The 21992-nt window shown below is 43.0% G+C and overlaps 1 protein-coding gene across 1 annotated transcript in view; it reads right to left on the reverse strand.

Moving 5' to 3' along the window:
* Window positions 1–21992, reverse strand: part of LOC109871484 (protein unc-13 homolog A-like) — a 138124-nt gene that overhangs the window by 43588 nt on the left and 72544 nt on the right. The window lies entirely within an intron of this gene.

A 21992-nucleotide genomic window follows, 5' to 3' on the forward strand; every position in this document is an offset into this window, starting at 1 on the left:
ACTGGGCTAAGATTTTACATTATTGTTTGAACCACCCTTTAATGTGAATGTGTATCATATTTGTTGTTTATATACTTATATATCAGACGTGTGTGTTTTTAAAATTCAGCGAAACAAACCTGTAAATCTAAACAATATATACAGGGTGTTGCATGCTGTGATTGTTGAGAAAACGGGGACTTGTATCTTGCAAACAAATCCTGAATTGTCTGTATACGTAATAATTGTTGCATTCTAAAATAAAAATTCACAAACTGAAATGTTGTCGTTATATGAAGTGGCTCATTACAGTTATTGTACCTCAGAGAGGCAAGAAGGATGGCGGAGCAGCTGTTGAAAAACATATATTATAATCCCTCTAACCCCGGGTCTTATGGGGGTAAAGAGCGTTTACAGAGAGCTATAGTCGAAGAAACAGGTAGTCTGTTAAGCGATGCTAAAGTGAATGAATGGTTATCAGAGCAAGATGCCTACACTCTACATAAACCTGTAAGAAAACATTTTCCAAGAAATAGAGTTTTTTCTACGCATCCATTATCCCAATTTCAGGCGGATCTATGTGACATGCAGTCCCTTGCCGATAAAAATGATGGAAATCGCTACATGCTAACGGTTATAGATATTTTCTCTAAATTAGCCTATGTAAGGGTGTTAAAAAATAAGAGCGGGGCAGAGGTGACCAGGGCCTTTGAATCGATCTTGAAGGCAGGAGGCACACCCAAGAAAGTGCAGACGGATGGCGGAAAGAATTTTTAATAAAACATTTCAGAAGCTAATGAATAAGTATAATATAGTACATTTTGCTACAGGCTCTGATTTGAAAGCTTCGGTTGTGGAACGCTTTAATAGGACTTTGAAAGAGCGGATGTGGCGCTATTTTACAGCTCACAACACCAACCGATATACAGACATAGTTCAGGATTTAGTAAACGGGTACAACCACAGCTACCATAAGACTATACGTATGAAGCCCTCGGAGGTCTCTTCGGAAAACTCTTTTCAAGTCTTTAAAAATATGTATGGTTTGTTCCCACTTCGCCGTAAGAAAAAAATGACTTTTAAATTCCTAGTGGGTGACTTGGTGCGTATATCAAAGTTGAGGGGTGTTTCGACAAAAAATACGAACAAGGCTTTAGCTCGGAGTTGTTTACCGTTACCGAATGTCTGCCACGCATTCCGCCGGTCTACAAATTAAAAGATTATGACGGGGATCTTATAGAGGGATCTTTTTATGAGAAGGAATTACAGAAGGTCCAGTTGGGTAAAGACAAAGTCTTTCACGTGGAGGAGATTCTAGATCAGAAGAGAGAAAAGGGTAAAAAATGGTTACTGGTCCGCTGGAAAAACTGGCCTCAAAAGTTCAACAGTTGGGTATTGGAGCAGGATGTGGTGGAGGCAACGGGGCTTAATTTAAACCCCTAGTCATGATAACTAGCGCATCATTCGCGTGTACACAGTTGGGCATCATGGAACACAGCGGCTTCTACCTGACTCTCCCCAGTAATGCGTCGGCACAGATATATCGTAATAATCAGAGTTCGAAGTATACAACCAATTTTCCAAAGCCTATAGAGTTATCAGAGGCTTGGGAAGTAGGTCTCAGCGAGATTACATACCCCCATAGTTGGTATAATATCAAAGCTAAGGACCGTGATTTTTATTGCAAAAGGTTCTCGGAACCTGCGATACTTATTAAGCTTAAAAAAGGTTTCTATAGAACCGTCGACAGGATCGTCTCAGAGTTGAATGAACACCTAACCCTGAACAAGATGGAAATATTCCTATTCTACAATCCAATCCATAAAAGGATACAAATCTCAGGGCCTGCTAACGGAGGTATAAAGACCAGCGGTAATTTATCCTACATGTTGGGGATGGGTCCCAATAAATGGACGTATGTGAACGATAAATTATTCCCATTCCCTGCGGATATACATGCAGGCTTTTACAACATATTTGTCTATACCGACATCATAACCTATCAAAGGGTCGGAGACAGCTGTGTGCCCCTCCTGCGAACAGTTCATATAGACGGCAGGATGGGGACATCGTCACTGTCAATTATGACAAGCCGCACTACGTACATGTCAGCAAGAACTATATTGAAAACATTCTGGTTGAGCTTAAAACGGATCAGAACGAAAACATTGAATTTACTTATGGTAAAACGATTGTAAAAACTCCACTGTAGACCCACCAAAACCTCTCTACATATATAATAGCTGTATTATATTTATAAACATAATACAAATAAAAGTGTTATGGAGCACCATCAGCTCGACCCTAACCGTTATGTTTCATACTATGTGGATCAAGTGGGTAATGGACTACCAGGATATCATGGAGCGCCGACAATGTATGGTTCGGGGATAGGAGGTATATTCCGTAACCTCTTCAGGATGGTTTTACCGTTTATGAAGAGAGGCTTCAGCATAGCCAAACCACATTTAAAATCAGCGGCTAAAAATATAGTAAGTGAGGTTGTAGCCAATGCTATGACCCGAAGGGCGTCACCAGAGGTGGAGCATCAAGAAGGCTCGGGGCTTATGATATTGTCTCGAAGGCCAAAAAAGAGACCCCCTGGTTTAAGGCGTAGGCCGGCACCTAAAAAGCGGCGGTTAACTGTTAAAAGAACCTCAGTAAGTCAAAGACGGGGTAAAGTGAGGAGGTCTGTACCAAAACAGGCTAAAAGAATACTAGGAAGTATTTTCTAAAAGAATAAGTGACATGGCTCTTTTACATCGAATGTCCTCTGAAGCTATAAAGACAGAACTTGATCTTTTCACGGCACCGTTAACGCAGCATTCAATAGATAGATCCAGTTATGTGGAGATAGCCCCTCTCTCTGCTATTACCGATAACGGGCCTATCGAATTTTTCATACCAGGCCATGGTGACAACTATCTGGACCTCAACAACACCTTGGTGCATTTACGTCTAAAAGTGACCAAAAGAGATGGGTCTAATATTGCAGACAATGCCAAAGTGAGTCTCATTAATTACCCCTTGGCCACCATTTTCTCCCAAGTTGATGTGACTTTGGGTGAACGCCTAATCAGTCAAAGCAGCGCTACATACCCTTATAGAGCCATCATGGAGTGTTTACTAAACTACTCCGAAGACACTCTCAAAACCCAATTTAGCGCCGGGCTGTTTAGCAAGGATACTGCAGGAGCCTCTATGGAATCGACAGACCCTTCCACCGGTGCAAACAAAGGACTAGCGGCACGAGCTCGCTACTGCGCCGAATCTCGAGAGTTTCATTTGCTAGGCCCTATACACTCTGACATTTTCTTTCAAGAACGGTTACTCTTAAATTCGGTTGATTTAAGATTAAAATTAACCAGGGCCAAGGATGATTTTTGCCTGATGTCTCCCCAAGACGGGGATTTTAGTTTGAAAGTGTTGGGGGCAACCCTTTTTATTAAAAAAGTATCTGTATCTCCGGCCGTGCGCCTGGGTCACTCACATGCTTTGATGAAAGGAAATGCCCTTTACCCTCTCCAAAGAATTACCATGAAAACCTTTAGCATACCTGTGGGCAGTAGAATCTGCAGTCAAGAAAACCTATTTCTAGGCCCTTTACCTAGATATGTGGTTATAGGTCTGGTTGATCACGCCTCTAATACGGGCAGTTTAGATAAAAAACCCTTTAATTTTCAGCACTTCAATGCAGAGTATGTAGCGCTCTGTCAGGACGGACGTCAGGTTCCGGCGAAGGCTTTCCAACCACAATTTAATAACAACATATCTGTGCGAGAATTTTACAATCTATTCCTGGCTACAGGGCGACATCTAAAAGATCTCTCTTTACCTATTGACAGAAATGATTTTGCAGAGGGTTACACATTGTATGCTTTCAATTTATCACCTGATGATGACACCTCAGGAAATCTGTCTGTGGTGTCCCAAGGTAACCTCAGGCTGGAAATGCGTTTCCGTACACCTTTAGCCTGTACAGTTAGCATGATTGTTTACGCATGCTCTGATTCAATCTTGGAAGTGAATGCCCGAAGACAGGTCTTAGTGGATTATTATTAAGGACCTTTGAACAAAGACATGAATACCCAAGAGTTGGACGGGCTCATGAGCCGCTTGATTGGAAAACAATTTTGTGGAGTGTTGGCTTGTGATGAATTACCTATTGAGATATGGCCTGAGAGGCCTGCAATGTTTATTGTCAATACCCATCCTAAACACATGCCTGGTGAACATTGGCTAGCTATGACATTAGAACAGGAAGGTGGACGAAAAATCTCAACTTTTTTTGATTCCTATGGCTTTCCCCCCGGTTTTTCACATTTCCCTAAATCTATTAAAGATTTTTTGACCCTAAACGGTACAAAGATCTACTACAACATCAAACAAGTGCAAGATAACCTTTCCACTACATGCGGTCACCACTGTGTATTTTACCTGTGCCAAAGAGCCCGGGGAGTTTCTTTTGAAGATGTTATGTCTCTTTATAAGGATGATTTAAGAAGTAATGATAACCTTGTATCTTGTTTTGTTAGAAAATATCAAAAGTGTTCAAATGTGTGTCCTTTAAGAACGCGTAATCAAGGCGTATGCTCACGTCATATGTTTCAAGAATGCCACAAATGTTAACTTGCTTATTTTTCAAATAAAAAATTTATTGAATTTAATCATAGTCATTCAAAAGTCATTTTCAAAAGTCTAACCACGCCGAGAGATCGGGTTTAGGAAAAGGTCCTGAGACGTTCATGGGAGTAAATGAGTTAGCATCATCGCTTTCATAGGGGGACGGTGTCGTTGGGGCATCTTTAGGGGTGCTGTATCTCGTTGAAGGCTTTTGTTTTAAAGCTTGAATCTGTTGACGAAGCTTATGGTTGGGTACACCGGAGAGGGGGATGTTGAGGATTGCCAGGGCCTTAAGAAACTGACGCCAGCCGGGAGGCCTTCGGTCATCAGCAACCTTGTGGGCAGCCGTGGTACTTTTAAGCAAGTCCTGCATATGGGACCCCCTAACCACAGAGCCCTGAAGGATAAACTCTCCAGAGTCGTTCCAAGCAGCTATCCCCTTTGAGTCTTTTATCTTGTTCATAATGTATTTAACATTCTTCCTGTTACGTAAAGGCACATGTGTCAGTAGGTCATGCATAACTTTATCTTCAAATGGCATTTGAGCTTCACCCGACATATTATCTCCACTAGGTAAGATCGACGGTACAGGCCTTACAGGGGCATGGCTATCGTTAGGTTCGACATCTGTTAAAGGGTCCGGTAGGGAAAGGGTTAAATGGTTAGTCTCTCTCTCCCCTTGCTTTACCCGAGTCAAATACCTTTGCATTAGGTTTGTGTATTTTTGAATCTTATCATAGGGGTTCAATCCTTTTCGGTTCAAAACATCCTTCATGGCCGTATCCAAATCATTTTCCGCTGTTTGTCTGATATCTTCAGGACCCTGCATTTGTTTTTTAAGTCTATCCAACTCTTGTTGAGGCACCAAGTACATTTTAGTGGCCATCACACCACGTGTTCAACCCCCACGTCTGGCCGCAATAAGGCTGGTGATGAAGGGCACGGCTATACTGAGTAAAGGTAGAAGAAAACCCCCAGACTGTTGTATACTATGTCTTTTCTTTTGAAGACTGGCCCTTTTATTGGCAAAGAGTTTGATCGCTGTCTTTTGTCTCCTTAATTTTTTCAATTGGTTCAGGGTGAGTGGAATGCGTCCTTTGAGAAGATTCAAAGCAATCTCACATTGGGCTAATATGAGATCTGAAGAACAGCGACCCAAGATGGCCTTCCGTTCTTTAGCTGTAGAACCTACTAGCCTTCTCAAGAGGGGGAGGTTTCTTTTTAAACGCAGAGACATAGCGTTTACTTTTTAGGAAGGTATGCAGCAGGCCTCTCCCCCGGAAACAGCCCTGTACGTAGCCTAAGGTGTTCTGGAGTATTTGCTTTTAAATCCACGATTAAATAAGAAAATGGCTCTTTGGTAGCGTCCTCATAGCTCTCCATAAAGTATGATTTCCGTCCAGGGTACATCTGCTGAGCTAGAGTGCTAATTTGCAGTTTGTCTCTAGGATTTTTAAACAATACCATGTAGTTGGCATTCAAGCTAATGGTCCGACTATTTTTACCTTGGTGAAACACATTCTGGACCAAGTAAAGCACGGACAGGTTTCTACGATGAGTATATTGGGTAAAAGCTCGTGCAATTTCAGGGTGTTCGCTACCAGCAAATAGCATATCGTCCAAAACCAGCAGATTATTTACATGTGGGGGGAGAAGTTCATCATCAGACAGAGAATCGGGTATTCCTTCAACAAACTTGATTTTTATTGTCTTCAATAATTCATCATACAGAGGTTGGTAACATGAATAACACCATACAATATTGTCAGGCTTTTGAGATAACACATGTTCAGAATTCTCTAAAATACTTTTTACAAAAAAAGTTTTACCACTGTTTGAAGGGCCTGCAATTAATGCTGAAAAAGGCAATTGTAGACGGGGGTCAAAACCCTCGACAGCAGTCATAATATCTTAAGCTTTAAGACACACTGGGGGCTTGTAGCATAAGTCAGTAGCCAAAGGGCAATGTGGTACCGTCAGGCAATAGCTGTCTCTTGTCATAGACTACCCTGAATCTTTTAGTGAGTGGTGCGTTTCTTAGATGGAACCCCTTTTTATCCCTCACTATTTTGTTGTAGGAGCTCAAAATCTCCAAGTCACTATTCTTGTCCTTTACGAACCCCTCGACCAAGCGCGTGATTGATTCCAAGTTTACACGCGGTGCATTTTCATAGTTTTGAGTCACGCCTTTGGCTTTCAACACCACGTGATTGGCTTTAGTCCTAAAAGCATAGCTTTTTGGACCACATGAGGACCATTCTGTAATATGGTCACCCTCTTCGAGTTCACTCGTTAAACCCCCAAGATAGTTGCTAAGTGGGGGGGTCCAATCCCCCGGTTTGCTTACATAGACCACAGAGTCTGTGTCGTGGTAAAGAACCCGCCTCTGAAGCTGTTCCATGAGGGTGTACAGTTCAAGGCGGCCATAGGCTGTGGTAAATGCTGCAAGAAACACATTTACATTACCCGGGGGTAGAACCCACTTTTGGTGGCGCCTCCATTGCACCAAGGCAATGTCTTGACTCAAGAAGGAAAAATGTGAAATTTCGTATTGGTCCGAAAAAACAAATTCCAAAAATTCTTCGGGGTCTTTAATGATCGAAGTTGTTAGCATATTGCATCTCTGCGCTAATTTCCCCCAAAGGGAGTTCAAGTACAATTTCGACACATTTCTTTTGGTTTTGTTGACCTCTATTCTGTCAGGGTCAAGAAGTATGCCTTCTCTGTCATGGTAGTCTTGAATGTACTGGTCTTTACTTTCTTGATCTGTGACCGATGCAGGATAGCCTGAAGCCATCTGCTTGCATCTCAAGAAGGTTTTGATGTACTCTTTAAAAAGTGTGTCTGATTTCCTGGAAAAGTTCCACACTTCAAAGATTTTGGCCACACGATACCCCTTCTCTAAAGCCTTAGAGAATTCTACAGTGACCCATACACCGGTCAGGGCTCTTTCTTGATCTGTGTGATCACAGGGGTTTTCCTGGTTGTGGTTTTCACAGCATGTGCGACAAAGGGGAAAGAAAAGTTTTCCTTTAGGACCCTTGTAAGGCAACACAGGTATAAACAGCCCCCTAGGAGGGTAGACAGTCGCTTTGATTAAACCAAAATAATTTTGGGGTTCGTCAAAGTCGCTGTGAATAATTTCAGGATGCCCTATAGGATAGAATGAGGAACTCATTACATGAGGATATAGGGATGTAAAATCTACATAGCCTATTGTCTCGTCGGGTTGAGCTACATAACGCAATGTCAAAGCATTGGTCCGGCCTCCAAACAAGGCCTGTCGCGGTTCCAGGGGCTCTGGAGGGTCATAATGGGTAAGGAAGGCCTTAACACTAGGATCTGCCTTTTTGAGGGCTGTCCATTCGTGCTCCCACAAAACCACAACTTTTAACCCGTAAGTAGCCTTTAAAGAATTCAGTTTGTCTTGAAACTCTTGGTACATTTCCCCAAAAGTCTTTTGGGTTAGGACACACAAGGTCTGGGGGACAAAGCATAATTTACAACCGTGGAAGAAACAACCGTTGTACTCATACACTGTCTCAACCCCGTCAATCTGTGTGTATCCATCTACATGGTAAGGCCCAAAAGCCTTCTCCCCCCGATTCAAAGCATGTTGGATAAAAATATCTTTATCCTGGGCCAAGTACTCCAACCATTGAATGGAACCACTAGAGTAGGCCTTGAATTGGCGTCGGTAGTTGTCTGGCGATGGGATAGCTATAGATTCAGGAGTTAGATAGTGTGTACGATAGGTTTTCATGCACGCTGATGCAATAGTTGTACAGCTCCAGGGGTCAATGCCCGCATCTTTGATTACCTCTTCTCTGAATCTGAGGCATCCTTCACGAAGTATAACAACGTCATTGTCACAGTATGATTCCATCTCTTTATGGAAATCAAAAGTGCCATGTCTTACGGTCTCGTACCATGTCATGAATCCTGGCACAATTGGGTCCCTCGGCCGACCATTTTTCACCCTTGAAAGTCATGGTTGACACAAAAATAGGCAAATGAACCCCTGATTGCTGATTTGTCTCAAAATCATAAAACACATATTTCTCTGTATGTTCATCTTCAGCCAAGGGCTGAATGTAACACTCATGTGTTACTTCTTGAACCGCTTCCGCGTCTCTGCTTTTCAAAGGACCTTTACAGATTGGGCAGTGTATAATTCCACAAACATGAGGTTTAGGGCTATCTATTTTAAGGTTGTAATTGCAATGACATTTTGGACATTTCTTGTTAATGTCACAACTGCTTACAGATTTACATGCCTTGGGATGCCATGTTTCAGTTTTGTGTTTTTCGTAACAGTAGGCCGAACGACATGTGCGGTGACAATCCGCACAGGGGGTCAAGTTTAGCGGCTGCATAGGGCAATGTTTATCCAGACATACTGAACAGTTGTAACGGCACGAGTGCCCCCCCATGCGTGTGTAGCCGGTATGACAGGCTGGACAGACATATGGAGCGCCTAAAAAGGCTGTGATGTTAGTTACGGCATAGTAATGCTCATTTTGCACATAAAAGTACATAGTCTTAGGATGTGGTTCGGGTATATTTTGGAACTTGAGGAGAGCGTCATTAGCCCTACTGTGGTACAAAACCACAATCTTGATGTTCAGAAAGTTTTCAAATTTGACTATGTCTGAGAAAGCCACAGCATCCTGTATACCGAGACCCACCGCAGTTTGTAGCTCTCGAGCTTTTTGTAACGCGGCTTGATCAGTACATCCTGGGCTGAGTAAGTGGGCCAAACCTATGGCAAAACATAGCTTATTACCTGGATTGTGAACGTTTATGAGATAGGCCCTTTTATTGCTTATGATTTCGGACTGCATTAAACTCTCGAGCTTTCGTCTCTGACCCCCGCCCCCTTGTGGTTGTCGTACTAATTGTACTACAAGTTCGAGGGTCCTATCTGCTAGCACGTTTAAATTTGACTGAACAAGGCGTTCTAGCAGTTTAACAAATTGTTCAAGCTCTGCTTCACCATTCTGTAAAATAAGCGATACCTTGCTCTGTAGACTGTCTCCACAAATTTCCAACTGTAAGAGATCCCTAGGTTCGCTATAATCTCTAATCCTCGCTAACAGTTCATTCAAAGTGTCCATAAGCATTACGTAAAACACAGCATATTCCCGAATCTGACCCCCCCATGCGAAATTGAAAAACTGGCGAACCTCAATATTGCTGAATTTATTTCGACGCAAAACATGTACACTTCGATCAAGACCTCCCCCGTCCAGATTTGCTAGGCAATTGTCCAACTGTTCAAAAACATCGTATTGGGTTTCAGACTCTTCGGACATTGGTGTTAAAGGCTGATTTATAGGTGTCTGGGGTGCCGAATTAAACCTAGCGCTCTCGTTCTGTACACTGATCTCAAGACCGCCCCCCTCCAGATTTGCTAGACATTTGTCCAACTGTTCAAAAACATCATATTGACTTTCAGACTCTTCGGACAATGTTGTTAAAGGCTGTCTTAGAGGTGTCTGTGGGGCCGAATTAAACCTAGGGCTCGCGTTAAGCTGGGTAATTAGAGATATGATGGTTTCGGGAATCTGTGTTAACATGTTTTCCTCGGAAGGCCCTGACTCATTCATACGTGTAATAATGTCTATGAGTTCGGAGGGAATCTGTGATAATAGATTTTCATCTATTGTCATTATGTCAATTACCCCCGAATCATTCATATGGTTAACTATATCTTGGAGCTCTGTAGGGATCATGGCTAAGAGGGTTTCAATTGTCTCACTTTGGTCTATAGGGGGCGCCATCTGTCTAATTAAGGATGTGTGTGTGTGTGTGTTTACATGTGTGTTTTTTAACGGCCCTAATGTTTTTTAACATACGGGGTAGCTCGCTACGCCAGAATGACACATCCTGATTGTATTGATGCTCGAGTAGAATACACATGCGCCTCTGGAGTAGAGCCTTTCGTGATTTTAAACCCAGGGTAAACGCTTTGAAAAAACGTTCTTGGTCTATTTCAGAATCTGCTGTTTCCCCCACAGAATTGGCCGATTCAAGAAGGTTGGCAGCTTCACAGAACATCAAATCGTCTACCTCAGAAATGTCATTTAAATCTTTGAAATCATCAGGTTTCGCTGTTTTCTTGACTGGTGTCTTTGGAGCCTCCTCGGGGATGCTTGTCTGGGCATCCTCCGATGTTTGTGCGTTGTCTTTATAAGCCGGTGAGGAGTCTGAAATAAAAATAATACATACAAAAATAGGTTATTAACCCTAAAATATGTTAAAAATGCCAAATACATTTCAGATATACGCCTATATATTAACAATACATTAATTAAATACCTCGGCTTTTTTGACGAGGGCTGTTCTGAAGAAGCTCTGAAACCAGGGGCTGATGTCTTTGTTCAACCTGTATTACAGCATCTGCAGGTTCGGTAGATGGTGAGCCTGAAAAAAACAAAACAAAAAAAAAAAAAAAACAGCATTAGGCCTTGTTTTAACATATTCCGGCATAAAAAAAAATATATAAATATTAAAATAATAATATATATAAATAATAATATATAATTGATTCATACCTTGTCCTTGGAACGACGTCTTGTGAATATCGGCCAAGTAGAATTGTTCGGGTGAAGCGGAACTGTGGATCTGAGTACTAATTATCCTTTGGTGTTTAGAAATATGGGGGACAACGTTGTCCTGGCCAAGGGGAGTTGACCTGCCGTTTAAAGTCTCTGTTCGCTGCTTTTGTGTAAATACATCCTGGGAGTAGGGCAGAATTGTCTCGTAGTCATATGCTTCGCAGAAACCGTTCAGGCTCCATAGGGCCTCGTTTAACCTTCTAGGCTTTAGGTCCTCTGTAAACATATAAAATAACTTTTAATATAAGATGCCCACACTTTTTGTTTTTAAGGTATAAATATTTTTATGTATGGAATTCTTGGAGCTTACTTACGTTTACAATTCAGGGTAGGCGTTTGTTTGTCTGCACTTTGTTCCGGAGCCCCATTGGATGGTTCGAGCTCAGTTATACCTCGGAGTATCTGCGTGAATGCTTCAGAATCTATAAAACATTCGACAATATTAAAGCTATAATCACTTTAGCTAATATTGCCTTGTTATACGGTAAGCATACTGATCCTAATGATTGTTTAATATTTCTATAACATCCCACGCTTTTCAAACAATTCCCCACAACAACCAAATCTAATAAAGATTTATTTCAAGAACTCACCTTGCGATAGATCCATTAGACTGTTTTCCCCGATTATCTTTTTTAACGCTTCAGTCCGATAACGATTCTTGGAGTTTCTGGAGGTGCTGTTTGCATCGGAACTAAAACGCTGCTAACATTGCCCATGGTTTCTAGCGCTTTTGTACCCTACGACCTAGAGAAAAACCCCTGAATGATTTTTACATAGCATTTGGGGTTTGTCGTTTTTTTTCGGGCTATACCCCCGCCCATGGTATATTTGACACATTTCAAACACATGGTATTGGGTGTGTCTAAACATTAGGATCCTTTTGGATCTTCTAAAATCTCCGGGGTGCTAGCACCTAGATGCATGGGGGTGGGTTGGTCTCGACATCGCTGGGATGAATGACTTTTTAGCCCACCTAAAAAATAGTTTTATGAAAGGCCTTTAAGATTAGGAGTCGTAAGACACAATATTATTGTTGGGGGGTAGGCATCTGTTTTGCAGGCTAGTGTAAACCTTGGTTTCAAACGACTGCAAGGGTATTTTTTTAACAAACAACCCGCCCCCCTTTTTCTGTTTTTGAAACACACACACACACACACACATACACACACACAGCCACTACAGAAAACTCCCTCACGCACATACGCGCGCACATGGCTTTTTCCGCAAGTTTTTTCTCAGGGACAGACTGCGCTAAGAGTGAACAAACGCGAGAGTTCATAACGTGGTGAGATTCTGATTTTAAAACCATTTATTTCATTCAAAATATTTAGTACATACATTTTATATCCTTACATTCTTAAGGTATTTTACGATGCAACCAACCGCCATTGTCCGTGTCGAGTTCGCCCTCAAAAGGCAAGGCTCTCTTGCTAGGTCCATCAACACTTGGTAAGTTTTCACTCCAGGGGTAGATCCTCCGTCGGGCCTTTTGGTCTTGACTCTGTCTCAAGGAAAGCCTCGCCCAGCGCTTTAACTGTTCCCCATTTTGGAAGAGAATGTCCAGCTTATTCATAAGTGTTATGAAAATTGGATAATCCACCCATTTAAAACTAAACACAGGAATAAAAAAGTTTACATGTTTGCGTGCTCTGGAAGCTACAGGAGAATTGACAGACTTTGTAGCATTATACTTATCATAAAGGTCACAGGCTAAAATTGTCACTTTGTTGTCAGGGCTATAGTCCATTGAAGCAATTCTTAGAGCCTTGAGATCACTGCGGCCGCAGACCTGTTCTTCCAACGCATATCCTGGCACATTTGTACCACTCAGGACCTGTTCAATTTTACAAAGAGCCAGCCTGATGTTTAGCCATTCTCTCATCCCCAGAGCCGGGGGAAAACTCCCAGGTTTTGCAGGATAAAGGGGTTTGGGTCCACGGTCTGTGAATATCTTTACCGTAGAATCCTCCGGGTGGAATATGTAAGACATGTGGCCCTCACTCGTACCCAAAAATCCTTTAAAACATTCTGGAGCTTCACACAGAACTTCTTCAAGGCTTTGGTCACTGGGTTCATGACAAGCCGAGCATAACATCCCTAAAATTGGCATAGGTGTCATTTTTGTTTAATATTCAGGGGGGTTATCATGTACAGTCTTAAACAGGTATTGTTCAGGCGCTTTATAAGGGGCATTAACCACCCCAAACCGTGAGAAACAGTAACAGGTTGACCTGACACATGGTCACTTACTCAACCCCAACAACACCCCTGGGCATGCACCCTTCTACATGACATAGGGTCATAAATCATTACATAGGGTCATAAATCAGGCTTGGGTCATCAATCATTAACGGCCTGTCAAATGGACCCTTACTCAACCCATAGCCCCCACCTAACCAGGCTTGCCTGACCAGAAGACATGCACACGTCATCACTACATAGGGTTCACATAGAGTTCACATAGGTTCACATAGGGTCATCAATCAAAATTTTGACACGTGACATCTACTTTAATCTCTCTTGCATATATGATAAACAGAGAGTATCAGTAGCGTAAAAGAGGGGTTGGCGGGTGGTGGGACACAATGCAGATAGCCCGGTTAGCCAATGTGCAGGGGCACTGGTTGGTTGGGCTAATTGAGGTAATATGTTTAGTTTATTTTATTTTTTATTTTTACAGGGACAGTGCACATTAATCAACGTTTCAGTAAAAGTGCCGGTTTTAGCCAGCCGGCTAATTTTCAACCGCAGTCCCTGGGCAGGTTATTAAGAACAATTACAATATAGACAATAGTAACATAGAACAAGCAAGACATAGCAACATAGGACAAGCAAGACATAGATACAGATAGAGCAACATAGGACAAGCAAGACATAGCATACAGACATAGCAACATAGGACAAGCAAGACATAGCATACAGACATAGCAACATAGGACAAGCAAGACATAGCATACAGATAGAGCAACATAGGACAAGCAAGACATAGCATACAGACATAGCAACATAGGACAAGCAAGACATAGCATACAGACATAGCAACATAGGACAAGCAAGACATAGCATACAGACATAGCAACATAGGACAAGCAAGACATAGCACACAGACATAGCAACATAGGACAAGCAAGACGTAGCATACAGACAGAGCAACATAGAACAAAAAGCAGCAAGTCAAAATTTATAAAAGCAACAAAGTGTTTCCACACCTCACAAGCTACAGACAACAGACAACATGGAAAGCGGCAACACACAGCTAGGGACCATGTTCACAAATCTGATTGACCTTTAGCCATGTCTTCAAGCATTTTGTGAAAGTGTGATATGTGGTGCAGTTATGTGTGTCTGATGGCAGTATATTCCAGACATGGGAAGCTCTCACAGAGAATGCAGATTTACTAAAGGTGCTTTTCCTTAGGGGAACTATACAGTCACCTCTCATGGCAGACCTTGTGGATCTGCTGCCATATGTCTGGGTTTTCTGTTTAACAAAAATATTGAGTGGAGGGGGAGCCAGGCCATTAAGGATCTTGAATACAAGACATGCGTCGGTGTATTGCACAAGATTTTCCCAACTCAAGAGCTCATGCTTTCTAAGGATGTGACAATGATGATGGCTATTGGGCTTCCTATCAAGCACTTTGAGAGCCTGTTTGTAGACAGACTGAATAGGTTTTAATGTTGTACAGCAAGCTTGGGCCCAACTAGGCAAGCAGTATGTTAAGTGGGGGAGTATCATAGATTCGAAGTACAGTTTTGCTACCTCTGTAGTCAAACAATTTCGTATAAATCGGAAATTAGCTAGGTTGAATTTGGTTATTTGAATTACCTTTTTCACATGCTTTTTATACATGAATGTATAGTTAAAGTGACTATGCATATATGATAAACAGAGAGTAGCAGCAGCGTAAAAGAGGGGTGGTGGGGGGAGGCACACAATGCAAATAATCCAGGTTGCCATTTGATTACCTGTTAAGGAGTCTTATGGCTTGGGGAGTTGAGAAGTCTCTTTGTGCTAGCCTTGGCACTCCGGTACCACTTGCCATGCGGTATTAGAGAGAACAGTCTATGACTGGGGTGGCTGGGGTCTTTGACAATTTTCAGGGCCTTCCTCTGACACCGCCTGATGAAGAGGTCCTGGGTGGCAGGCAGCTTAGCCCCAGTGATGTACTGGGCCATACGCACTACCCTCTGTAGTGCCTTGCGGTCGGAGGCCAAGCAGTTTCCATAACAGGCAGTGATGCAACCATGCTCTCGATGTTGCAGCTGTAGAAAATTTCAGGATCTGAGGACCCATGCCAAATCTTATTAGTTTCCTGAGGGGGAATAGGCTTTGTCGTGCCCTCTTCACGACTGTCTTGGTGTGTTTGGACCATTCTAGCTCGTTGGTGACGTGGACACCAAGGAACTTGAAGCTCTCAACCTGCTCCACTACAACCCTGTCGATGAGAATGGGGGCGTGCTCAGTCCTCCTTCTCCTGTAGTCCACAATCATCTCCTTAGTCTTGGTTATGTTGAGGGATAGGTTGTTATTCTGGCACCACCCGGCCAGATCTCTGACCTCCTCCCTATAGGCTGTCTCGTCGTTGTCGGTGATCAGGCCTACCACTGTTGTGTCGTCTACATACTTAATGATGGTGTTGGAGTCGTGCCTGGCCATGCAGTCGTGGGTGAACAGGGAGTACAGGAGGGGACTGAGCACGCACCCCTGAAGGGCTCCAGTGTTGAGTATCAGCATGGCAGATGTGTTGCTACCTACCCTCATCACCTGGGGCGGCCCGTCAGGAAGTCCAGGATCCAGTTGTAGAAGGAGGTGTTTAGTCCCAGGATCCTTAGCTTAGTGATGAGCTTTGAGGGTACTATGGCGTTGAACGCTGAGCTGTAGTCAATGAATATCCTTCTCACGTAGGTGTTCCTTTTGTCCAGGTGGGAAAGGGCACTGCGGAGTGCAATAGAGATGGCATCATCTATGGATCTGTTTGGGATGTATGCAAAATGGAGTGGGTCTAGGGTTTCTGGGATAATGGTGTTGACGTGAGCCATTACCAGCCTTTCAAAGCACTTCATGGCTACGGTCGTGAGTGCTATGGGTCTGTAGTCATTTAGGCAGGTTGCCTTTGTGTTCTTGGGCACAGATACTATGGTGGTCTGCTTGAAACATGTTGGTATTACAGACTCAATCAGGGACATGTTGAAAATGTCAGTGAAGACACCTGCCAGTTGGTTAGCACATGTCCTGGTAATTCATCTGGTCCCGCAGCCTTGTGAATGTTGACCTGTTAAAAGGTCTTACTCACGTCGGCTACGGAGAGCGTGATCACACAGTCATCCGGAACAGCTGATGCTCTCATGCATACCTCAGTGTTGCTTGCCTCGAAGCGAGCATAGAAGTGATTTAGCTCGTCTGGTAGGCTCGTGTCACTTGGCAGCTCGCGGCAGTGCTTCCCTTTGTAGTCTGTAATAGTTTGCAAGCCCAGCCACATAAGACGATCGTAGGAGCCGGTGTAGTACGATTCAATCTTAGCCCTGTATTGACGCCTGTTTGATGGTTCGTCGGAGGATATAGCAGGATTTCTTATAAGCTACCAGGTTAGAGTCCCGCACCTTGAAAGCGGCAGCTCTACCCTTTAGCTCAGTGCGAATGTTGCCTGTAATCCATGGCTTCTGGTTGGGGTATATACGTACAGCCACTGTGGGGACGACGTCCTCGACGCACTTATTGATAAAGCCAGTGACCGATGTGGTGTACTCCTCAATGCCATCGGAAGAATCCAGGAACATGTTCCAGTCTGTGATAGCAGTCCTGTAGTTTAGCATCTGCTTCATCTGACCACTTCTTTACAGACCGAGTCACTGATGCTTCCTGCTTTAGTTTTTGCTTGTAAGCAGGAATCAAGAGGATAGAATTGTGGTCGGATTTACCAAATGGAGGGCGAGGGAGAGCTTTGTACGAGTCTCTGTGTGTGGAGTACAGGTGATTTAGATTTTTTCTCCCTCTGGTTGCACATTTAACAAATGCACGTTGCACATTTAACAAAACATTTGGTAGAATTGTTTAAAGTTTCCATGCATTAAAGTCTCCGGCCACTAGGAGCGCCGCCTCTAGGTGAGTGGTTTCCTGTTTGCTTATTTCCTTATACATCTGACTGAGTGCGGTCTTAGTTCCAGCATCCGTCTGTGGTGGTAAATAAACAGCCACGAAAAGTATAGCTGAAAACTCTCTAGGCAAATAGTGCGGTCTGCATTTTATCACAAGATACTAGCAAAATCTAGTATCTAGCAAAATCTAGAGACTTCCTTAGATTTCGTGCACCAGCTGTTTACAAATATGCACAGACTGCCCCCCCCCCCCCTCGTGCTGTTCTATCTTGCCAGTGCTGCGTATATCCCGCAAGCTGTCACCATGTCATAATTCAGCCACGATTCCATGAAACATAAGATATTACAGTTGATGTCCCGTTGGTAGGATATTCGTGATCGTACCTCGTCTAATTTATTGTCCAATTGGCCAATTGGCACGTTGGCGAGTAATATTGACGGTAACGGCAGCTTTCCCACTCGTCTTCTGCGGATCCTTACGAGGCACCCCGCTCTGTGTCCTCTGTACCTGTGTCTCTTCCTCTTGCAAATAACTGGGATGTTGGCCGTGTCGGGTGTTCGGAGAATGTCCTGTGCGTCCTGCTTGTTGAAGAAAAAATCTTAGTCTAATCCGAGGTGAGTGATCATTGTCCTGATATCCAGAGGCTATTTTTGGCCATAAACAGAAACATTATATACAAAATAAGTTACAAATAACGTGAAAAACCCCCACATAATAGCACAATTGGTTGGGAGCCTGTAAAACTGCTGATACTAATGTATAAAAAAAATGGATGTACCAGTTACTAGAACCTTTCAACGCTGGTCTGACCAATCGGAATCCACACTTCAAGATCATTTTGATGGCGGCATTTTGATGGCGGCATTTTGATGGCGGCAAGCGCGAACCACCGCATTTAACCATGGAAAGAGGTCTGGGAATATGGCTGAATATAAACAGTGTAGTTATTCCCTCTGCAAGGCGATCAAACAATCTAAATGCCGATACAGGGACAAAGTAGAGTCGCAATTCAATGGCTCAGACACGAGATGTATGTGGCAGGGTCTACAGGAAATCACGGACTACAAAAAGAAAACCAGCCACGTCACGGACACCGGTGTCATGCTTTCAGACAAACTAAACACCTTCTTTGCTCGCTTTGAGGATAACACAGTGCCACTATTGCGACCCGCTAACAAGGACTGCACCCCCCTCCTCTCCTCTGTGGCCGGCATGAGTAAAACATTTAAACATTTTAACCCTTGCAAGGCTGCTGGCCCAGACAGCATCCCTAGCCGCATCCTCAGAGCATGCGCAGACTAGCTGTGTTTACGGACATATTCAATCATTCCCTATCCCAGTATGTTGACACCACATGCTTCAAGATGGCCTCCATTGCTCCTCTACCCAAGAAAGCAAAGACAACTGAACTAAATGCCTACTGCCCAGTAGCACTCACTTCTGTCGTCATGAAGTGCTTTGAGAGACAAGTCAAGGATCATATCCCCTCCACCTAACCGGCCACCCTAGACCCCCTTCAGTTTGCATATCGCCCCAACAGGTCCACAGACGACACAATCGCCATCACACTGCCCTGTCCCATCTGGAATAACTATGTAAGAATGCTGTTCATTGACTACATCTCAACATTCAACACCCTACTACCCTCCAAGCTCATCGTCAAGCTGGAGGCCCCGGGTCTCAACCCCGCCCTGTGCAATTGGGTCCTGGACTTTGACGGGCCGCTCCCAGGTGGTGAAAGTAGGAAACAACATCTCTACTTCTACTCTACCCATGACTGCGTGGCCATGCACGCCTCCAACTCAATTATCAAGTTTGCAGACGACACAACAGTAGTGGGCTTGATTACCAACAACGACAAGACAAGCTACAGGGAGGAGGTGAGGGCACTCGGGGTGTGGTGTCAGAAAAACAACCTCTCACTCAACGTCAACAAAACAAAGAAGATGATCGTGGACGTCAGGAAAAAGCAGAGGGAGCACCCCCCTATCCACATCGAAGGGACAGCAGTAGAGAAGGTGGAAAGTTAAGTTCCTCGGCGTACACATCACAGACAAACTGAAATGGTCCACCCACACAGACAGTGTGGTGAAGAAGGCATAACAGCAACTCTTCAACCTCAGGAGGCTGAAGAAATTTGTCTTGTCACCCAAAACCCTGACAAACTTACAGATGCACAATCGAGAGCATCCTGTTGGGCTGAATCACAGCCTGGTACGGCAACTGTGTCACGCTGGTGTGAATGAGTCAGGAGACAGGCGCAGGAATGCGTAATAGTTTTTTTTATAACACCCAAATTACGGCGTGCAGTTTAAAGGCACAGGGACAAAGACCAAACAAACATGACACAAAACACAGAGTTGAAACCCAAACAAAAGAACGAGGAGTACCTTGAATAAATAACACAAGCGCACAATGATTAACTTCTTTGGGACTGGGGGGGCAGTATGAGTAGCCTGGATGAATAAGGTGCCCAGAGTAAACTGCCTGCTACTCAGGCCCAAAAGCTAGAATATGCATATAATTAGTAGTTAGAAAACACTCTGAAGTTTCTAAAACTGTTTGAATGATGTCTGAGAGTATAACATAACTCATATGGCAGGCGAAAACCTGAAAAAGAATCCAACCAGGAAGTTGGAAATCTGAGGTTTGTAGGTTTTCAAGTCTTTGCCTATCCAATATACAGTGTCTATGGGGTCATATTGCACTTCCTATGGCTTCCACTAGATGTCAACAGTCTTAAGAACCTTGTTTCAGGCTTCTACTATGAAGGGGGCGCGAATAAGAGCTGTTTGACAAAGGGGTCTGGCAGAATGCCATGTGCTAAATCACGCGCGCGGCCGTGAGAGCGAGCTGCGTTCCCTTTCATTTCTAAAGACAAAGGAATTGTCCGGTTGGAATATTATTGAAGATTTATGATTAAAAACATCCTAAAGATTGATTCTATACATTGTTTGACATGTTTCTACGAACTGTAATATAACTTTTTTGACTTTTCGTCTGAACTAAGTGCTCGCGCATTGTACATTTGGATTACTGTACTAAACACGCAAACAAAAAGGAGGTATTTGGACATAAATTATACTTTATTGAACAAAACAAACATTTATTGTGGAACTGGGATTCCTGGGAGTGCATTCCGATAAAGATCATCAAAGGTAAGTGAATATTTATAATGCTATTTCTGAGTTTTGTGACATATCTCCTTGGTTGGAAAATGGCTGTATGTTTTTCTGTGGCTAGGAGCTATCCTAACATAATCGCAAGGTGTGCTTTCGCTGTAAAGCCTTTTTGAAATAAGACACTGTGGCTGGATTAACAAGAAGTTTATCTTTAAAATGGTGTATAATACTTGTATGTTTGAGGAATTTTAATTATGAGATTTCTGTTTTGAATTTGGCGCCCTACAATGTCACTGGCTGTTGGCGACGCTAGCGTCCCACAGAGAAGTTAACGCACGGGACGAGACCCATAATCATATGTGCAATCCACAATGGCACGAAAGCCAAAACACACAGCACAGGTATATTGTAACAATAAACTGACAGGACACTGGTAAACCAAGGGCACACAACAACCACACAAGCTACTCCCTGTTCACACCTCTACCATCCAGAAGGCGAGGTCAGTAGAGGTGCAACAAAGCTGTGACCGAGAGACTGAAAAACAGCTTCTCTCTCAAGCCCATCAAACATCTCCAACTCAGAGAGACTGCTGCCTACATTGAGACCAAATCACTGGCCACTTTAATAAATTGATCACTAGTTACTTTAAACAATGCCACTTCAAATAATGACACTTTAGTAATGTTTACACATCTTACATTACTTATATCACATGTATATACTGTATTTTATACCATCTATTGCACCTTGCCCATGCCGCACAGCCATCCCTCATCCATATATTTATATGTACATATTCTCATTCACCCCTTTAGACTTGTGTTTATTAGGTAGTTGTTGGGGAATTGTTAGATTATTTGTTAGCTATTACCGCGGAACTAGAAGCAGAAGCATTCTACATTTCGCTACACTCACATTAACATCTGGTCTGTGACCAATATAATGTGATTTTAGTTCGATTTTCATAATAGCAAACTAGGATTGATGGGTTGGTTAGCTAAACTAGCAAGTTTGTTTGGTTACCAAAGCAACTACAGTAGCTATCTAGTAAACTTGCTAGATACTTCAGTGGATGTTGAATACATTTCTAGCGGCAAATGTGTTAAATTATAGCAATGGTCTGAAAGGGATAATCAACTCGGGGTTCTATGCGTTCTCTGGAAAATAATGCAAAGCCGTAGAGGGTCAGTTCCACTTTTATACAGCTGGTTACCAACATATTCAAATAATAATTTACATATTTCCAATAAAAACAGAATTTGTATTAATTTATTCATACTATTTCATCCTTCCACAAGATATAGTCCTGACACAAATGTAGGGTTGCTACCCAAGCCGGCTGGTCATTTGTTCAGTCTTTTTGTTCTGTATCTATGGACGCGACCTAGTCGTTCGTTCTAAATGTTCCATTGCCATACTGGCTGACAACGTTCTTATCCCATGCTTGCTAGTTAGCCAACTACGACTAATGTCAGGTCAAACAGTGCCGCCAGAATATCAGCAAAGTTGTTTCAACTTTTTTCTAGTGACATTTATTTGGAT

This window comes from Oncorhynchus kisutch, linkage group LG27, assembly GCF_002021735.2.
Source record: "Oncorhynchus kisutch isolate 150728-3 linkage group LG27, Okis_V2, whole genome shotgun sequence".
Lineage (NCBI taxonomy): Eukaryota > Metazoa > Chordata > Actinopteri > Salmoniformes > Salmonidae > Oncorhynchus > Oncorhynchus kisutch.